At 37.8% G+C, this 20,209-nt stretch overlaps 1 pseudogene; it reads left to right on the top strand.

Annotated features, from left to right (window-relative positions):
- Positions 1 to 3,577: 3,577 nt before the first annotated feature.
- On the top strand, positions 3,578 to 7,406 carry LOC100621022 (tRNA (guanine(6)-N(2))-methyltransferase THUMP3 pseudogene; annotated as a pseudogene).
- The last annotated feature ends 12,803 nt before the right edge of the window (positions 7,407 to 20,209 follow it).

Below are 20,209 nucleotides of genomic sequence, written 5' to 3'. Positions count from 1 at the left end.
AGGATCTAGAGGAAAGATTTTATAGAGAAGTGGCAGAAGTAAAGCAAGGAAATTATTTGATTGGCTGCAGCTTAAGCAGATGTCTTGGGAAAGTCTAGTTGGCTGTTTATGATTGGTTGTCCTTAGGTTTTGATGTCTTAACCTTGAGGCATTTCAGGCTTAGGATTTGATTTGATTACTTAGGCTATTGAGGCATTAAAGAAAAAAATACCTCATTCTAAAGACTTTCTTATTTAATTAAGTTAATAATTCACTTAGATTATTTAGTCATCACCTGCATTTTATTGTGAGATCTCTGGACCTCCTAAACTACATTCTAAAAATTTATATCTGTTGAGGTTCTTTCTTTGCTGTGTACAGTCCTAAGGGTTTTGATAAATACATAGTGTCATATGCCCATCATTACAGTATCATCAAGAATAGCTTCATTGCTTAAATAAATCTTCTGTGCTTTACCTATTCAACCCCCCCAACACCCAATCCAAACCCGACCACTGACCTGTTTGCTGTCTCTCTAGTTTTATCTTTTCCAGACTGTCATATAATTGAGATCGTCAAGTACATAACCATTTCAGACTGGCTTCATTTACTTAGCAATATGTATTTAAGATTCATCTGAGTCTTTTTGTGGCTTGACAGCATATTGCTTTTTATCACCAAGTGGTACTGTACTGTATGGATGTACTAGACTTTGTTTTTCTATTCATCTATTGAACAACATCTTGGTCACTTCCAGTTTGTGGCAGTTATGAATAATAATACTATAAGCATTTGGATGATGGTTTTTGTGTGGATATAATTTTTCAAGTCAGTTGGGTCAGGAGTGCAATTGCTGGGTCTTATGGTAAGACCATGTTTAGCTTTGAAAGAAATTGCCAAAAGGTCTTCAGAAGTATCATTTTTCATTCTTAGCAGAAATTAATAAGCTCTCCTATTGCTCTGCATTCTCCTATTACAATGACAATTGGTATTGTCAGTTTTTTGGATTTTAGAGTAAAGTCTTAATCCAGTATGACTTCTGTTCTTTTAAGAAGAGGGAGGGGTGCCAGGGATGGACACACAGAGAAGAAAGACCATATGAGGTCACAGTGAGAAGGCAGCCGTCTGCTAGCCGAGGAGAGGGGTTCCAGAAGAATCCAAACTCACCAACACCAGTTCTTGGGCTTCCAGCTCCAGAACTGTGAGAAAACAGATTTCTGTCATTTAAGCCATCCAGTCTGTGGTATTCTGCTTTGGCAGCCCTAGCAAACTAACATACCAGGTTTCATATGTTTTCTTCTAGATGCTTTATATTTTTACATTTGATATTTAAGACCATGATCCATTTCGGGTAAATTTCTGTGACAGGCATCAGGTTTATGTCTAGGTTCATTTTTTGGCATATGGATGGAGCACCATACCAGCACTAATTATTGAAAAGACTACCTTTTTCTATTGAATTGCTCCTGCACCTTTGTCAAAGATCAGTTGACTATTTTGGTGTGGGTTTATTGCTATTCCAATATTTAAACATGTAAATTTGAATTAAACTTAAACTAAACATTATCTGCAAATATGATAATGGTCCTCCTAGCTCACTATTAACTAGAAGGCTATATAAACTGATCTGTATAACTTATTGAATTATTTATCTCCATCTTGATTTTTTTTTTTCCCATAGGTGAGATCAGATTGATCTATTCCTTGAAGAGAATATTTCAACTTGAGGAAAATACTGATTATTTAGGTTGGCATTTGGGGAAGCCAATTCCAGGTCCAAAGTTTGCGTGTGATATTTTAGGTCCAGTAATAGGCAATTTACAAAGTCCTTAGCTGAGCGATCTTATGGGGGAAAGCTGCCCTCCACTCACCAGATTTGGGCCATAGCCAGTGTGTGCCAAGAGGGTTGCAAATAAGGACTCCGCCCGCATCCGACTTCACACCCCCAGTCCTGCCTCCTGGTGGCCATGTACTGACTGTATGTGCAAAGGTTCATCCCTGCAAACTTTTAACATGTTGTAGTTGGCTTTGATCACATTTTATCTTTTCTTCCTGTTTCTCTGCTTCTCTAGATTCCATCTGGTTAGGTAAACATTCTCACGGTTTTAAATTTTCCTTCACATTGGTGTGAGGTAATTTGTAAGACTCTTCAGGAAATTAGGGGCACACCAGTTTTCAGAGATATATTTCATTTGAGTATTATGAAACTTACACTAAATAAATTTGAAGTGATGAGAGACCAACCCCTTTCTAATTTCACTTTTATTTATTTTCAGGATCTCATTCTAGTTCCTTATAAGCTATGAAATATTGCATCTATTTGCTGTCCTCAAAAAAATCTAGAGAATTTTAAGCTCAATTTACTTGGAGAATTTTTTTCCTAATGCTTCAGTAGGTTCACACAACAGCTGCTGATATTCCTTTAAACAGTTTAGTAACATGAAGATCTAGAAAAGTGCTACTCAGGACTCCCTTTATATACCAGGCCTAGGGCTTGTCACTTGTAATTGAAACATAAGCTTCCACAAATTATTTTATAAGTAGTAATTCCATCTCCATCTCTCCATCATTGTAAAAAATCTACTACTTAAAAAGCAGTTATATATATTTATCCAGCTGACACCTGCACACATGAATACATAATATTTCAAAATGAAAACATTTGCAAATTCATTACAGAAATAATCTTCTCTTTTATATTAAATTTCACAACAGAAATCCTAGTGGATAAAAGGGCAACAGACTCTATGCTACCGATAATGCATGCATTCAAGTTTATAGAATGAGACTCTAAATTATCATAATTTAAAATTTTAAATACTTGTATCAACTGAAGCTATTTTATAGTCTTTCTTAAAATGTTGATGACGCACATATACATACACACATTTATATGTTACATATTCATTTTTTAACTAAATGCTATTCCATAATAAAAGTCCCCATGGGGCAATCTGACTCTTACTACAAAGAGTATGAAATGTGGAGTTCCCATGTGGCTCAGTAGAAATAATCTGACTAGTATCCGTGAGGAAGCAGGTTCAATCCCTGGTCTCCTTCAGTGGGTTAAGTATCCAGGGTTGCTGTGAGCTGTGGTGTAGTTCTCAGACACAGCTTGGATTTGGTGTGGCTGTGACTGTGGCATAGGCTGGCAGCTATAGCTCCGATTTGACCACTAGCCTGGGAACCTCCATATGCCGTGGGTGAGGCCCTAAAAAGACAAAAAAAAAAAAAAAGAGAGAGAGAATGGAATGTGATTGGTATGGATCTCTTTGGTCATTTGTGGAGATGCTATCAGTTGGTGAGTTGGTTTCAAAAGGTATATGAGGACTTACCTTTGCAGAATTCACCAACCAGTAAGAGAGATATAAAAACAAAGTTATTAGAAGAGAAAAAAGTGAGTATATCAATAGAGGTAAGTGCACTGTTTCAGTTAAACATAGAAAGCATGAGTCAGAATGAGCCTGTCTAGGAACGTCAGAGGCACTCTTAGGAGAGGAGATTACTGTGTTGAAGAATGAAGGAAAGTAGAAGCTTTGTAGCTAAATAGAGGAAGAAAACGGGCACTTTAGGAAGAAAGTATATTCTGTGTAAAGTCATGACAGCGCAGAAGACTGAGATCTGTTTGACAGAAGGTGAGTAGTTTTTAGTATGGTCATAATATAAAATACATGTGAGAAAGAAGCTTCTCTTACTGAGGATGAAGTAAAGTTCCAATGAAAAGAATGGTGATTGGAATAGCACTGAAAACAGATTTTTAAGATTTTGAGGAGTTTCTGCTCGTTTTTTGGTTTTGCTATTTAAACGGAAATATCTAATTCCCAGTCAACAGGCAAGTGTTCAGTGAGAAAGCCTAAGGGAGTACAAATGATGTACATGCAACATACCTGGAGAAGCAATTCCATTAGAGATCCCTCTCTAGATGTTTGACAACCACTTACTTGATATGTTTTCAGTAGGAAAATGATATAAGGGGATATCTGACAATATAACAGATAAGTCCCAAGGAAAAAACCTATAAGAATGCACATCTGCCGGCACCTCATCGAAAATAATCAGAAAATCTCAGCAAGATTACCCTTGAGAAAAGTCTACCACTCAGTAAGCTACAGCCACCAAGTGTGAATCTTCTAATCTGCCTTTTAGTGCATCACTATTAAAAATGAAAGTACAGGAGTTCCCGTCATGGCACAGTGGTTAACGAATCCGATTAGGAACCATGAGGTTGTGGGTTTGATCCCTGGCCTTGCTCAGTGGGTTAACGATCCGGCATTGCTGAGAGCTGAGGTGTAGGTTGCAGATGCGGCTCGGATTCTGCGCTGCTGTGGCTCTGGCGTAGGCCTGTGGCTACAGCTCTGATTCAACCCCTAGCCTGGGAACCTCCATATGCCGCGGGAGCAGCCCAAGAAATGGCAAAAAAGACCAAAAAAAAAAAAAAGAAAGTACAGCCAATAAGCACCAGACATTTAAGAATGGGACTCAGACAAATAAGTAGGAGAAAACCTTCAGAGAAAAGAGAGAGTGCAGAAAGTTGTAGAACACTTCAAAAATGAACTCCTGGGAGGCACCAGTTTCTGTGTGGTACCGAAGTAATTTCCAGATTTGAAGAAAATATATATTGCAAAATACATATCTGACAAAGGACTAGGATGCAGGATAAATAAGAAACTCCTACAGCTCAATAATAGTCAGCTCAGTAAACATGAGCAAACACATCAACAACCAGATGAAACAAGCACATGAACATGTGCTGAACATCATTAGTCGTCAAATCAAGACTACATAGACATACCATGACACACTCATCAGAAGGACTAAAATTAGACTTAGTACCAAATTTTGGTAAGGATATGCGACAACTGGAATCTCGGATATTATTGGTGGGAATGTAAAATGTGACAACTCTTTGGGCAGAAGATCTAGCATTTTTTTTTTTGGTAAAACTACACGTACGCTGACGATCCAGCAACTCCAATTCTAGGTAATTAAGAGAAATAAAATGATACATCTAAAAAGAAATGTACAAAAATATTCAAATAAGGTTTATTTGTAATAGCCAAAAGTGGAAAACATCCCAAAGATCCTAAACTAGAATGATGGATCAGCAAGCTGTGGCATGTTCAGGTAATAGAATACCACTCATCAATAAAATGAATCAACTACTGGCATGCAACCATATGACTAAATCTCAAAAATACTTTGTTGAGCAGAAGAGACCAGGGTAGGGGGGAATGTACATACTATGCTATTTTATTTTACTTATTTTTATTTTTAAGTGAGAATTGCAATGATTTATTTATTTATTTATTTATTTATGTTGCTTTGGCGTCATATGGAGGTTCCCAGGCTAGGGGTCCAATTGGAGCTACAGCTGCCGGCCTATACCACAGCCACAGCAACACCAGATTCTTAACCCAGGTATCGGACATTCAACCTCATGGTTCCTAGTTGGATTTGCTTCTGCTGTGCCACAACAGGAATTCCTATGCTATTTTTTTTAATCAAGTTCTAAAACAATCAAAATCAAGTGATGATGGAAAAAAATCAAAGAGTGGTTTTTCTGAAATGGCTTTAGGATTGGTGACTGAAAAGGGAAATAAAAATCTTTCTGAGAGGCAAGTGATGGTCTATCATGCTGGGTTATACAAGTATATACATATTTTAGAGCTCAGTAAAATTTGTACATTTGATTGCATGTAAATTTTACAGCAAAAGAAAGAAGCCTCAAGTATTGAACTCTAGTTTATGGCAAGAATTCTAAAGTGCCCAGGGGAAGCATACACCTGTCTGGAGTTTGCTCCGAGATGCGTACTAACATATGGTATGTCCAAGTAAGACCAGTATGTGAGAAAGAAAGGGTAGTTAAATGTTATTGCAGGAGTCTAGGTGATGGGTATATTGACAATTTACTCTAAAATTCTTTCAGTTTTGTGATATGTTTCAAAATTTTGATTAAACCTTTTCTCAAAATCCGAAGTGCTATAACCAACATCTTTAGAGAAAAGAGAAAATATAGCATTTGGCTACTAGGCCTGCAGGATACCAGGGCTGGAAGGGTCTGTGCTGGTGGCCAAGCCTATGCTGGGGATCTTGTGCTTCCACTGCCAACATCTCTGATATTAAAGAAACTGGTACCCAAGTCCTGGATATGAACCTTCATGAGAACCGGAGATCCATTTGAGTGACAGAAAGTGGCCTCAGAAGTGAGTGGGAGCATTCCAAGTCACCACTAGAGCCACTATACCCACTGGTTTGAGCAAACAGGGACAAATAAAGTGAGAGAGAAATTCAGGTCATTATGCAAAATCAGTAAAGATTGGGAAAGATATATTTTGACATTTCAATGGAAAGTCTGGCTTGAGTTTGTTGTCTGAGATCAGTCGATAACTTATTTGTGATTGTTCAGGTGTTTAAAGATACTTGTTCGAAGCAAAAAAAAAAAAAAGTTCTAAAGGATTTTGAAGAATTGGCTGGGAAACTCTTCTGCTCAGGATCTTTGCTCTTTGAAAGTATAGAAAATTGACGACACTATCAAGAGAAAAAAAAGGGGGAAAAAAGATAAATCAGAATTCAAGTAAAGAAAAATTGGTGATGGACAAAGAGACAAAATAGATGAGAGAGATGTTAAAAAAAGGGTTCACCAACAATGCCTTAGATTCCCACCTTAGACTAGTATGAGGATCAAAGAGAATCTACCAACATTAGTTGGTGATGGTTTGGTATCTTGCAACGATGACACTGATGGGAGTTCAAAGGAAGAAACTGACTCTCAAGTGCTGTAGTTTAGAATCACATGCAGCAGGGCAGGAGGGAAATACTGCTTTTTACCTCGATTGAGGCTGCAAGAGATTTGGGGAATTGCTATTCAAGATTGTTTTAGGTGGAAGCCTGACATGACCAGCTTTGATGCAGAGGTTCTTTCGAATATCTATCAGAGTGAAATCACTATGGGTATTGTATTGACAGAAGAGTCTCCACTGAAGAAATACCACGCATTTGGGATCTACAACTCTTAGATCTTCTTTTGCCTGTGGGATGCTCAGGCTCTGTTCCCCTCACCCTACTGATATAATAGTTGATCCAAAGTGTGAAAAGGGGGCAAAATAATAGGGAAGGCTACTGAATGACCTCACAGTACCTATATTGTTGGTGATAATAATCCAGTAATCCAATGGTTATTATTAGAGCAGCAAATACATCTCATTTTTATTGATAAAAAGCCAAATTGAAAAAGGCAAACTTGAAAAAGGGGAAGAGAGGAGAAGGCAAACTACCCTGGGGCTTGCCCAAAGATGCTTTCAATGGGATATATGCAATCTGCCATTGACAACCAACTCCGTGGATATTATTGTAACAATATGTCATTTTGAAAAAGATGGACTCCCAAGAAGAGAAACTGGAACCTTTATCCAGCTTACAGAACATGAATTAGTGAAAGATACAAAAGAAACAAACAAATAAGAGGCACTGACTGATGCCAGGGAAGCAAAAAGTTATACAAGGAAATGTCTCCTTCATTAATGACTACGTGGTTCAGCTGTGATTATTATATGACAGCATTAATGTCAAACTAAATTTTTAACCAAAAATGACTACACTAGTTGAATGGAGGAAAGGCACACAAGCGAATAAGTAAAATCCTCCATAGTATGAAGTCAGTAAAGACGAATATTAAAAGAAACAAAAACAATAATATGTGCTATAGTTTAGGAATACTATAGGAAATACCAGAAGAAAAGTGACTTGAACATCTCTGGGAAGCACAAGTCAGAAGCTGGGAAGAGACCAGAAGACAGCTTTAAAAAAAATATTATTATAAGCCTTGTAAAGTTATTTGAAATTCTAGCAAACAAATTAGAAAATAAAATTTAATATGCAGTGATATTAAAGAAAGGTATCATCAGATGACTGTTGAGAAAATTCCTTCCTCTAGTCAAATTTTTATTATGAAATATAATAACCTTAATGTTTTTCTCCATGGGAATTGCTATGGAAAAGTTAAGCAGAAATTTATGAGTATAAACTTTAGCAAAGCAATGTACATTTTCCAATGAATTTATTTACTTTTTTGGCATAAGAAAACTCAGCAATGTTTTCTAGAGCTCTCTGTGCTTAAAAAATTTACAAAGATTACTGGAAATATGAAAAATACAGAAAGAAGAATGGGAGAAATTTTTATGGAATACTGAACTTAGAAGAAATGGATGTAAAAACTTGCTTTATTGTGTTCTGGCTAGTGCTAAAAAAATATGTCGTGTACATAAGTTGTTACAGGATTGATTTCCATAAAACACAGCTTTGAACAGGTCACCTCAAGCTCAAAAACATCACTTCTGTCCCACTACCTACAAAATAAAGCCTAAATTTCTTACCTTGACATTTAATGCTGTCTGCGCTCCACCCATAAAACATATTTCCTTCATAATTTACTGCTGTTTTCTTTTGTGTACCCTTCAGTAGAGTCAAAAGGAGATTCCAGCAGTTCCTCATAATCAATCCTTTATGTATTGACTCCATGACTGTTTTTTTTTTTTTGTTTGCCATTGATGGCTAGGCATCCTCTTTCCTCATCTCTAAAATTCTGTTTAATCTTAGAAATTATTGTTTTATCTTTAAAATATGTATTTAAATTTGCACAATTTAGTTTAAGTATATTTGTTTATGATCATTTGTCTTAAAATTATTTTAAGAATTAAAAATGAATAAATTATTTTACCTTAACAATCAACTGTTTGTTAACCTTACATCTCTTTCTAGCTATTACCTGATGTCAAGTCTATCTTTAACAGGTATGTTCCTTGAAAGGTCTTAAAGATGTATTTTAGGTTTTATTAGGTCTTTGGCTACCTTCGCAAGAGCAAGGTCAGTGGAGTGCTGGAAGATTACATAGATAACTGTAGATAACTCGTAGAGATGTGTAAGAAATCAGAGAAGGCAAATGGAGATTTACCTAGGCTAGCTGTAAGCAAACATTTTTTTTTGAATGTACATATATATTCCATTATATATATATATGAAATATATGTTTTATTTATTTATATATGTATAATGAGAAAGAAGGAGTCTGCCATTTGCAATAACATGGGTGGACCTTAAGGGAATTATGCTAAGTGAAATAAGCCAAACAGAGAAAGATAAATACTGCATGACATCACCTATCTGTGGAATCTACAAAAAAAAAAAAAAAAAAAAGTCAAACATAGAAACAGAGAGTAGAATGGTGGTTACCAAAGGCAGGGATGTGGAGGAAACATGGAGAGGTTGGTCAAAGGGTACAAACTTTTAGCTCTAAGATGAATAAAGTCTGAGGAACTAATGTATATCAAGATGGCTATAATTGATAATACTGTATTGTATGATTGAAATTTACTAGGAGTAGCAAAAAAGATAAATATGTGAGGTGATGGATGTGTTATTTAACTACATGGGAGGAGTTGTTTCATAATGAATACATGCATCAATTCATTAGGATATCACTTTAGCTCTCTTACAGCTTTGTCAATCATACCTCAGTAAAACTAAAAAGGAATAAAAGGGCAAGGAGATATAGTGGTTTTGTATGTCTAGAATAAGAGTGAAGCCAGATATTTCAGAATCATGAATGCTATGTGGTCAGATCCTGAGATGCCATTTCTCACAGCCCAAACGCCTTCAGACACTCAAATTGCCTCCTCTAGACTAAGAGAAAGCCTATTTTGTTCAGATTGCTCTTTGAACCTAAAAAAGCTGAAAGGCCTCTATGGCGAGCAGGAAGCCACATGGCTGAAGCACAGAGGTGGTGTGGATGGAAAGGAGGGAGGGTGTGGGGCGTGCAGGGAGACCTGGGGCCATGTCCAGAGGCTGAAGGTGTCTGTGTGTCTGTCCTCCTTTCTCGCGTTTATCACCTTCTCCACCTTCAATGCCCTTGCTCCCAGCCTGTGTACCTGCTTGGCTGGGTCACAACAGACCACAACTATTTTACCTGTATTTGGGGGCACAGAGAGGCTTCTAGGTAAAAATCCATTTATCATTAGAATCATTAAGCTTGAGAAATAATGCCATGATGTGGCCAATGTTAGATCGTCCATGTTGGGGGTTGAAGGAAAGATCATTTAAAAAATATTCATTGGCAATAAAAAAATGCCTAATAGGCATTACTCCATTTTATTTATTTGTCACATGATTACACAATGCACACTATGGGTCAGATATAGTTCTAAATATTTTTTATAAATATTAACTCTTCGGCTGTCTATACCAATCCTATGGGTTAAGTTCTATCACTTCCGTCTTTGTCCTACAGAGGGAGACATTGAGGCCCAGAGAGATAAAGTAAATTGCCCAAGGTCACACAGCTGTTAAGAAAGAGCTGGAATTCAATTCCAGTCTGCAGAGTCCATACTATTCATTGTTCTGCTATGCTGCCATGTGGTGACTAATGAGTACACACAAAGAGTTTAATAGGTCATTGTATTTGAAAATTTGATTGCACTTATTTTCTTTATGATGTCCAACATCTGGGGAGCATTTAAAGATCGCTTGGGTGCTGAAAATGCTGTCAGGCATTTAGGGGTCTGGCAGTACAGATAACTTGAAAATCCTCCAACTACAGACACCAAGAATTGCTCAATAAATTATAACTAACATCCTTATAAATGCATGGCTGAACTGCTAAGAAAGGGAGGGAAATTGCCTTGGGCCAGAAATGAAGAAGGGACTGAAAATCAGGACAGTGAACTGCACAGCTGATACTGTGGCTGCCTGGAGGTATTTATTGCTTTTAATAATATAGGGGTGTGAATGTAATACTGATGTAGGGAGAGGGAGGGTGGGACTGGGAGCCACCAACCTTTTATGGAGCTACCTCTGTGGTATGAGTGAGAATTCAAGAAAAGGGAGCTCTTAAAAAGTACTGGGAAGGATGATAAATCTATACAACCACTTCGGAGAATAATGCAGCCATGTCTCATGAATTTGAATGTGTGTATCCTTATGACCAAGCAGTGTCTTTGCTAGGCTTATAACCTGGAGAAACTCTAGGCCATGGAAAAATCAGACACGGACAAGAATTTTGTTGCAACATTTTTTGCATCAGTAATGCTTTGGATCAGGATAGTGGCTAAATGAATTATGCCATATTTGTGCAATGGGATACCCAGAGCCATGGCATATCATGAGAGGTAATTCTCAAAAGCTTTGCCTTTGTGAAAATGAAAAACAAGTTGCAGAGTATTTGCAACATCAAGCCCAAGAACTGAAAGGTAGAAAATAAGAATTTTAAAAATTATAATTCTTAACCTCCATTAGGAAAAAAAAACAAAAAATACTTCTAACTATCCCTCTCTTGAATGAAAGCTCCACCAGCACTGCAGATGTTGGTGTCTTCCTTTTGGCCCAGCACCTACCCTGCAGACAGACCCTCAGGACAGTCCCAGAGCATAGCCAGAAGTGGTTTTACTGAATATTTTCTACTTAAAGAGTATCTGCATATTATTACCTATTTCACCAAAATCCAAATCAAATCAATAGAGTTGCAGTTCTTTTTTTCCATGCTGCACCTTTGCCTTTTTCTAACCTGGCCAAGTGTCTCTTGTTTCTTGAATCTGCACAGCTGCACACAGTCTCAGAAGTATGCAAAGTCATTTAATTCCCTTTTGCTTTTAAACTCGCATGTTTAGCCCATGACACTGCTCACCAAATAAAGGGTCATTTTAAGGGTCTGTCTATAACTGTATGTCAGTGTATGCTTTCTAGTAACTTTTTTTTTGGTGACAAACAATTGAAGAAAAAAAAAACAGAACAGGGGTTCAAGAAGACCTCAGGACATACATAACAATTCCTGTTAGTTCCTAAAAACATCTTTATTGAGATATAATTCATGTTGCAAAGAATTCACTCATTTACAGTGTACAACTGGATGCTTTTTTTTTTTTTTTTTTTGTCTTTTTGCTATTTCTTGGGCTGCTCCCGCGGCACATGGAAGTTCCCAGGCTAGGGGTCAAATCAGAGCTGTAGCCACCGGCCTACGCCAGAGCCACAGCAACGCGGGATCTCAGCCGCGTCTGCAACCTACACCACAGCTCACGGCAACGCCGGATCGTTAACCCACTGAGCAAGGGCAGGGACCGAACCCCGCAACCTCATGGTTCCTAGTCGGATTCGTTAACCACTGCACCACGACGGGAACTCCCACAACTGGATGCTTTTGAGTGCATTCAGCAGAGTGGTCCAACCATCAGCACAATGAATTTTAGAACATTTTGATCACCCCTAAAAGCAAACCCCATGCCCATGAGCTGTCACACACCATCCTTCCATCCAATTTATCTGCTTTTTATTTGTGCTTTTGATGTCATATCTAAGAAAACATTGCTTAATCCAGTGTCATCAAGATGTATACCTATTTTTTAATATATATAAAATTGTATAGTGTTAGAGCTTACCTTTGAAATCCACTTTAGGTTAATTTTTGAGTGTGCTATGGTAGGAGTCCAATTCCCTTCTTTTGTATGTGAATATCCAGTTGTCCCAACACCATTTGATGAAAATCTTTTTCTTTCCCTATTGAATTACTTTGACACTCCTGTCTAAAATCAATTCACTATAAATGTGAGGCTTTATTTCTGGATTCTAAATTTGAACCCATTGATATATGTGTCTGTCCTTATGCTGGTACCACACAGTTTTGATTACTGCATGGCTTTTTAGTAAGTTTTGAAATAAGGAAGTGTGAGTCTTCCAACTTTGCTCTTCTTTTTCAAGATTGTTTTCATTATTCTGGATATCTTACATTTCCATATGGATCTTAGGATGAGCTTGCCAATTTTTGCAAAGAAGCCAGTTGGAATTCTGATGGGAATTGTGTTGAATATGTAGATCATTTTGGTGAGTATTGCCATCGTATCAGTATTAAGTTTTCCATCTGTAAATACAGAATATTGTTCATTTTATTTAGCTTTTCTTTAATTTCTTTCAATGATGTTTAATAGTTTACAGAATATGAGTTTTACTACCTCTTTTGTTGAATACATTTCTAATATATATCTTTTTGATATTATTATAAATATAACTGTGTTGATTTCTTTTGGGGGTTGTTCATTGAAAATGTATAGGAATACAGTTGATTTTTGTGTTTTGATCTTACCTCCTGCAACCTTGCTAATAAACTCATTTATTCATTCCATCAGTTTTTTAAGGGGATTCATTAGGATTTTATATGGACAGTAGTATGTGATTTGCAAATACAGATAGTCTTACTTCCTTTCTAATCAAGTTTTGTTTTATTTTGTTTTCTCATTTTCTTGCCTAATCATGCTGGCTAGAACCTCCAATACAATGTTGAATAGAAGTGGCAAGATTTTTCATTTATTTTTGTTTCATAGCCTGTGTTTCTCTGATTTCTTTCCCTCTTATGATTCAGGGTAAAGTAGTAAAATAAAAGCTTGTGTCTTTCTTCCTTTGAAGGCACAAGAAAGGAATGAGCTGGAGGAAACCAAACACTGCCCTATGGCTATTGTCTCACAAGAACTAAAAGGGAGAAAGAGGAAATGGTGACCATCAGCAATATGAAAAAAAGGAAATCAAGCTGGGGCTCTCCTGCCTCTTTCAGGAACCGAAAAGAGTGCAGAAGACTGGTCTGGACCTTAGACATAGTCTTGAGAACTGACAGTGTGTTAATTACCTGTTCATACACTGTTAAGACTTGAGAAGTAACAGCTCATGAATCTTCCTTGTAAAAGCACAAATCTTATTCATTTTAGAATAATATGTATCATTTTATATAAGATTATCACACAATCAAGAGTGCTTTAGTGTGATTAAATCTCAAAAGTTTAAGCTGGAGGAAGAACTTAACTTTCGAAAAACCCCAAACTTCAATAAGTTGGTTTTATAGAATTCATGTACATCAAAAATCAAATTCAGAGTTCCTGTAGTGGTGCAGTGGAAATGAACCCGACTAGGAATCATGAGATTTCAGACTCAATCCCTGGCCTTGTTCAGTGGGTTAAGGATCTGGTGTTGCTGTGAGCAGTGGTGTAGGTCGTCGCAGATGCAGCTTGGATCCTACATTGCTGTGGCTGTTGTGTAGGCTGGCACCTGTAGCTCTGATTGGACCCCTAGCCTGGGAACCTCCATATGCCCCAAGTGCGGCCCTGAAAAGCAAACAAACAAAATCAGTACCAGGTATTAAATGCTCTACTTACTTCTTACTGATGAGAAGAGAATATATTGATTCAAAATTGGCCTGGATAGCTTTTGATATGTTAATTCTTCTTTATCTGGAGTTTGAAAATGCATATGTCATCACATAAAATTTTAAATATATTAGATTGTCAATAATAACTATTAAGTTAGGGTTTGATTTTTTTCTTCCTCCATAGTCCTTCTTTTTCATGTCTAATACTGTCATTTGAAGTCCATTAAAATATTAAATACTGACCAATAAAAATATATCACTTATATCTCCAATTTTTCATAAGTAGCAGTACAGTGAAATGGGAGCTATTTTAGACAAAGAGGTAAGATATGAGAAAATGAGAAAGTCAGTCTAGCATTTTTTAAGGTAGACTCTTTTTACCCTTAAAATGGAGAAAAGACATAGGAAGAAATATGGATTATCTCTGAAATATCTTCCAGTGTAGCCAATAACAATAGCATAGTTAATATCCATTGAGTACTTACTGCTTGGTAGGCACTGTGGTTCATATTCTCATGTGAACCTCACAGCAACACTAACATACAAGGCTACTTAATAGTGTCCAGTTATATGTCTGAGAGAACTAGGGCTTAGGCAGCAACTTGCCAAAATTCACAAAGTTGCTATCTGTTAGAACCAGGGCTGGACTCTATGGAGTCTGTTCTGTGTTCTTTTATGAAATGGTCGGTTGGGTATGGTTACACTAACAGACACAGAAGAGACTGGGGGGAAACAGTTTATTGTACTCAGCAGTCCTAGAGACAGGAGGCAGGACACACCACGTAAGCCTCATGGGGCCACCTCAGAGTGGTGACAGGGCAGAAAGCAGGAGTGAGGAGAAAGCTGAGGCTGGACCTTTAGGGTTTTCTTAAGAAAGTCAAGGCAGAGCAGATGGAACAGTTTAGGAATGGCTAGTGTTAATAATACATGTAAAAGGGGGATTTAGACACACATGACTGAGGACCTGGTTATTAAATGTTCCTCATGGTTATCTAATGAATTATCAGCATTTCATTCATTCATTCATTCATTCATTCTTTCTTTCTTTCTTTCCTTCCTTTATTCTTCCATCTGTCTACCCATTCATTCAAGTTTTGGTTTCCTGACCCTCCCAGGCAAAGTTAGTTAGCTTAGCTGCTGTCCCTCATGACCTCATCAGGAATCTTTCATGGCAGATAGATTATAATTCAGCGCAAACCTTAGATCTCACAAAAGAGACATCTCTGTCTCCCAGGACCAAAATAATCAGAGGGTTAGAAATGGGGTGGGTATTATCCACAGGCAATGGATCAATATTTGCTTTGGAAGGAGAAAATGTACTGACTACTTTGGGTACCATAATACTGTTGACTTAGAAAATATGCACAACCCTAAAAATTGAGAGTTAAGTTTTTTAGTGGGGGCAAAATGAGGACTATAGCCTTGGAGGAAGCATTTCAGAGAGCTCTGAGATACTGCTCCAAAGACGTAGGGGGGGGAGGTCAGTATAGATGTGATTTTGGTGAAGGGGGAGGTACATGCAACCAAGCACAGATTTTGTAGAAGGTTGCTGCTAGTCTTGGGAAGGTTGCTGCTAGTCATGAGGAGCAGACATCACCATGAAGGATTTTAGGTACGAGGAGACGCAAGAATTGGGCTCAAAAAATCTTCTCCTAAAAATATCTATCTGAAGACCTGTTCTGCCAGTTCTCCCAGAGCACAGAGTATCTCACTCCTGGTCTCCACCCTGAGCTCCTTTTAGGGGCGTTGAGGGTCAGCAGCTGCAGTGGCTCATGATTCAATCCATGGAGAGGCAGATGGCAAGCGCCAATCTCCAGTTCACAGTATCCAGAGTGCTTTTGTAGAGAGCTGTCATCCTTTTTTTTTTTTTTAAATTTAAATTCCCTCTAGGCCATGGCAGTTCCACTAATTCTGCTAAAATGTACCTTTAACCTTTAGTGCTGTGGCTGTTGTGGTGTGCCGCATTATGGCTGTGCATTAGCTGGCATTTACAGAGATATGTGTTTGAGAAATAGGTCCCATGTTACTTATTCCTTGATAGCCAGATTGGAGCAATAGCACATCCAGTTCTAGGCAGAGTGCCTGGCTCCCCAGGGTGCACACTAAGTAGACTTGTTTTCCTTTCTAAGTCATCCTTTGTTTGCTTAGTCGCTCTTATTTTCTCCTCCCTGTCAATAAATTTAGTATCCTGGTATAGCATTCTGTAGCATTTTCCATTGTTGAAGCTATTTTTCTTCTTAACAAAGACTCTTACTTCCTGGGATGAAAAATCAAGACAGTACCATTTTGGAAATTATGAGCAAAATGCATGTCAGGGTTAACAGTTTATTGATAATTACTATCAGAGGTATCTGCAGTTTGGTATCTGTAGATTTCCTTTAAGTGCTTCATGATGTGATGCAAATAAACTTTATCAAAAGCTATTGACATGAATTATTTTAGATGATTGCTTATAAACATGCCACATATTAAAAGTTAAATATTAAAACCTCATATTGAAGCTTGGAAATTAAAGAGAAAGAAATGTCACTTGATAAGACTGGATGGCAGGATTTCACAAGCTGGCTGTATCATTTGCGTTCTCAATTTGGGAGGTCTGCTGAGTCGATAATGTTATCAGCAGTTAGAATCAGTCTCAAGGCGATTGGTTAGCATTACTCAAACTCACAAGAGACGCTATAAGCCAGTTTGCCAGTGTTTTCATTTAGTATGGGGCCAGAAAATTGCATGGGTATCTGCCACTCAGGTTACCTCCTTCCCCATGTAAACATACGAGGGATGTCAAAATAGTCAGCAAAATACTTCTTGGTCAAAACAAATGCGAAGCAAAGGAAATGATACTGGGACACTGGTAGAGCGTTGGGGAGCAGTCAGTGGGGTTTAAGATGCTGCACTTATACTAGTTACTAGCTGGGACCATGGGCAAATTACTTATCTTCTGAGTGTCTGTTTCCACATCTTAAAAAAAATGAGTTAATAGCAGGACATACTTCGTACAGGATGGAGGATGAGATGAGCTATTACAGTGTATGCAATGCTTGTAACAGTACCTAGTACATAATATGTGCTGTGTGTGTGCTCATGATTTGATGTATCCTGTATTCTTCAGGCAGACGTGAAGAAAACTCTGTCACCACCCTCCCTGAATGACCTGATGACCCGTATGTGCTGGGTCCTGTCATCTTTGTCCTGCTTGACGGATGTGGATAATCCCCCCAAAGTTCCCATTGCCTCCCTTTTTACCAGGCTTCATGCAGAAAGCTGTTTTCCCCTTAGAAACAATTTCTGTATATAGGCTAATATAATTGAGTGGGTCATTTTATATAACAATCTATACTCATCTTACAGCTCTCTTTTCAAATTTAGAGGGACCTTTCTTATTTCCTTTCATCAAGAGACTAATATGCTGTCTTACTGCTTTGATTTGCAAGATATTTTTTCTACTTAGGACTTTTTCGGATAATTGGTGGAACACATTTATGTGAATTTTATAAGTCTAATAAGTCTCAAGAACTTGATAATGATGGTGGTGATGATGATGATGACAACAACAATAATAATAATATTATTAGCACTACCTTTTATTGAATCTTTCCTGCATACCTGGCCTGGTGTGAGTGCCTCCTGCCTAATCTCTTTTAATCCTGATAATAAATTGATGAACTAAATACCATTTATCTTCAGTTTACACGTGAGGATATTGAGGACAGAGAGATTAAGTGGCTTGCAGAACATCACACGGCTAGTAAATGGCAAAGCCTCGATTCTATCTGAGGTCAGTGTTCTCAATGGGAGCTTGATAGGCTCCCAAATAATGTGTCCACCTTTCCCCCGCTCCCACCCCACCACTTTCAGCTGGATTTGAACCACTGTCTAAGAGTAAACAAGAAAACATGTTCTTCATTTTCCTGAGGAGATATTAAAGAAAGAATCAAATTTAGGGGAGACCTAAATGAGTCTCTACACTTAGTAACACAGATATCCTCGAGGCCAATCACAAATCTAATAGGATGTTGAAATCAGTCTTTATAACTGAAAGTATACTGTAATAGGTGAAATCATCATAGATATTCTTGCATTAGCATCCAAATACACCCACACATCTTTAGAATTGTTTCCTGAAACATGGAAGTTTCCATGTATTGCATATCCTGCTATGTAATAGTTGTACGTGGTTTAAACCGTAATTATCATTCCTTTTCTGACAATTCTAATTTTGAAATCAGGTTACATTTGGGAAGTTCTTCATTCAGGACTGTTTCATGTCCCCACTTCTCTGCTGTATCTTGGAGAACCCCCTTTGTTTCAGTTTCTGATGTGGCCTCTCCACGTAACAGCTCAAAAATTAAAATCCACTGAGTTCTTTGGGAAAATAGTTGTCCCTGTTTATTTAATTTTATTTTTTATTTGTTTATCTTTTTGCCATTTCTTGGGCTGCTTCTGCTGCATATGGAGGTTCCCAGGCTAGGGGGCTAATCAGAGCTGTAGCCACTGGCCTACGGCCAGAACCACAGCAACTCGGGATCCCAGCCGTGTCTGCGACCTACACCACAGCTCACGGCAACGCTGGATCCTCGACCCACTGAGTGAGGCCAGGGATGGAACCCGTAACCCCATGGTTGCTGGTCAGATTCACTAACCACTACGCCATGACGGGAACTCCTGTCCTTTGTTTATTTTAAAGTGTTAAGGTGAGAGAGATACAGGAAAGGGGTAAGTAGGCTTCAGGCTAGCAGCCTAAATTCAAGGAACTTGTACAGAACTTCTCTGCATACTTATTTAAATATTTAGTTAATTTCAAGGGATTAGATTGCTTATACTTCCTAAAAAGACCTACTGGCCTTCACTCTTGTTCTCTCGTCTCTCATCAAAAATCGTTTGTTTCAGGAGCTGTGTAAGGTGGAGTTAGACAAGGGCTTTAGAACATGCTATAAATTGGATTCTGTATATTTGTAAATTATGCTGATAGGCACTTCTGTAGCACAATGAGGTCAAAACAGTCGCACTGAAAATGGCCTTTTCATGCTGTAGTCAAGTCAAAAAAGGGAATGGATCATAAAGGTACTAAGTTATATTTGCAGAAAACAGTTGGTAAATTCAGTCCAAGACAATGGTTACTTTTCAGTCACTCTTAAATGACTAATTGAAATATATTCTCCAAGTGTATAGCAATAGCATATTAATTGCAGATATGTTATGAAAAATACATTGTATGAAAATATACTATGTTTATGCTATAAAGTGCAAGAGAATTATTAAGATACAGTTCATGACTTTAGAGCGTTTACAATTTAAAAGAGAGACAAAGATGCATATAATTAATTAAACAGAACAAAACAGAACATAAATGTCATGTGTCAGGGGCAAAGTTTAGCTTGAGATAAGGTAGCTGGATTGAATTGATCCACTAATGTTTAACTCATTCATTTAACTGCTATTTATTGAGTGCCTACGATGTGCCAGGTCATGAGACACAGCCCCTCCTGCCAAGGAATGCTGGTTTCTGGAAACTGAATTCTTGACTGATTTTCAGGATACAGGGTAGAAAACAGAAGTAGCTTCAGCTTTGGAGTTTGAAAGTACTAAATCAAAACCTGGCCCTCTCAATTAGACAAATTATAATAAGCGTTTAGCTTTACTGCAGACATCAGGGGATCATCTATGATTCCCTCTTCTAACTTCATCCTACATAGGGGCAATCAACAAACTCATCAGCATTCTTTGTTGTCCCGTCCTTCCATCCCTTTATCTCCAGTCCAGAGGCTGGCCCACATGATTTGCTTATGGATTCTGTAACCTAAATTAGCTTTGTTATCCCCCATAGCATTCTTCTTCAACCTGTCATGCATGATGTAACCATGTAACCAAAGTGATCTTTCTAAAGCTTTTTCCCGACTATACTACTCTTTTGCCCAAAATGCCTTAGTCACTTCTCATCACCCAGAAGATGCAAGTCTATATTTCTTATCAAGTAAGACCTTTTATGAGCCGAACCCTGCTTATTACATTTTCCACCTCCCTCCATATCCACCTCTGTTGCTCCAACCACCAGCC

The sequence above is a fragment of the Sus scrofa genome, chromosome 4 (genome assembly GCF_054392235.1).
Source record: "Sus scrofa isolate SSC_HxYL_T2T_F1_AM1 chromosome 4, Sscrofa_HxYL_maternal_Yorkshire_Landrace_v2.0, whole genome shotgun sequence".
In the NCBI taxonomy this organism is placed as follows: Eukaryota; Metazoa; Chordata; class Mammalia; order Artiodactyla; family Suidae; genus Sus; species Sus scrofa.
Note: the sequence above shows the minus strand (reverse complement) of the source record. Positions and strands in the feature narration are given on the sequence as shown.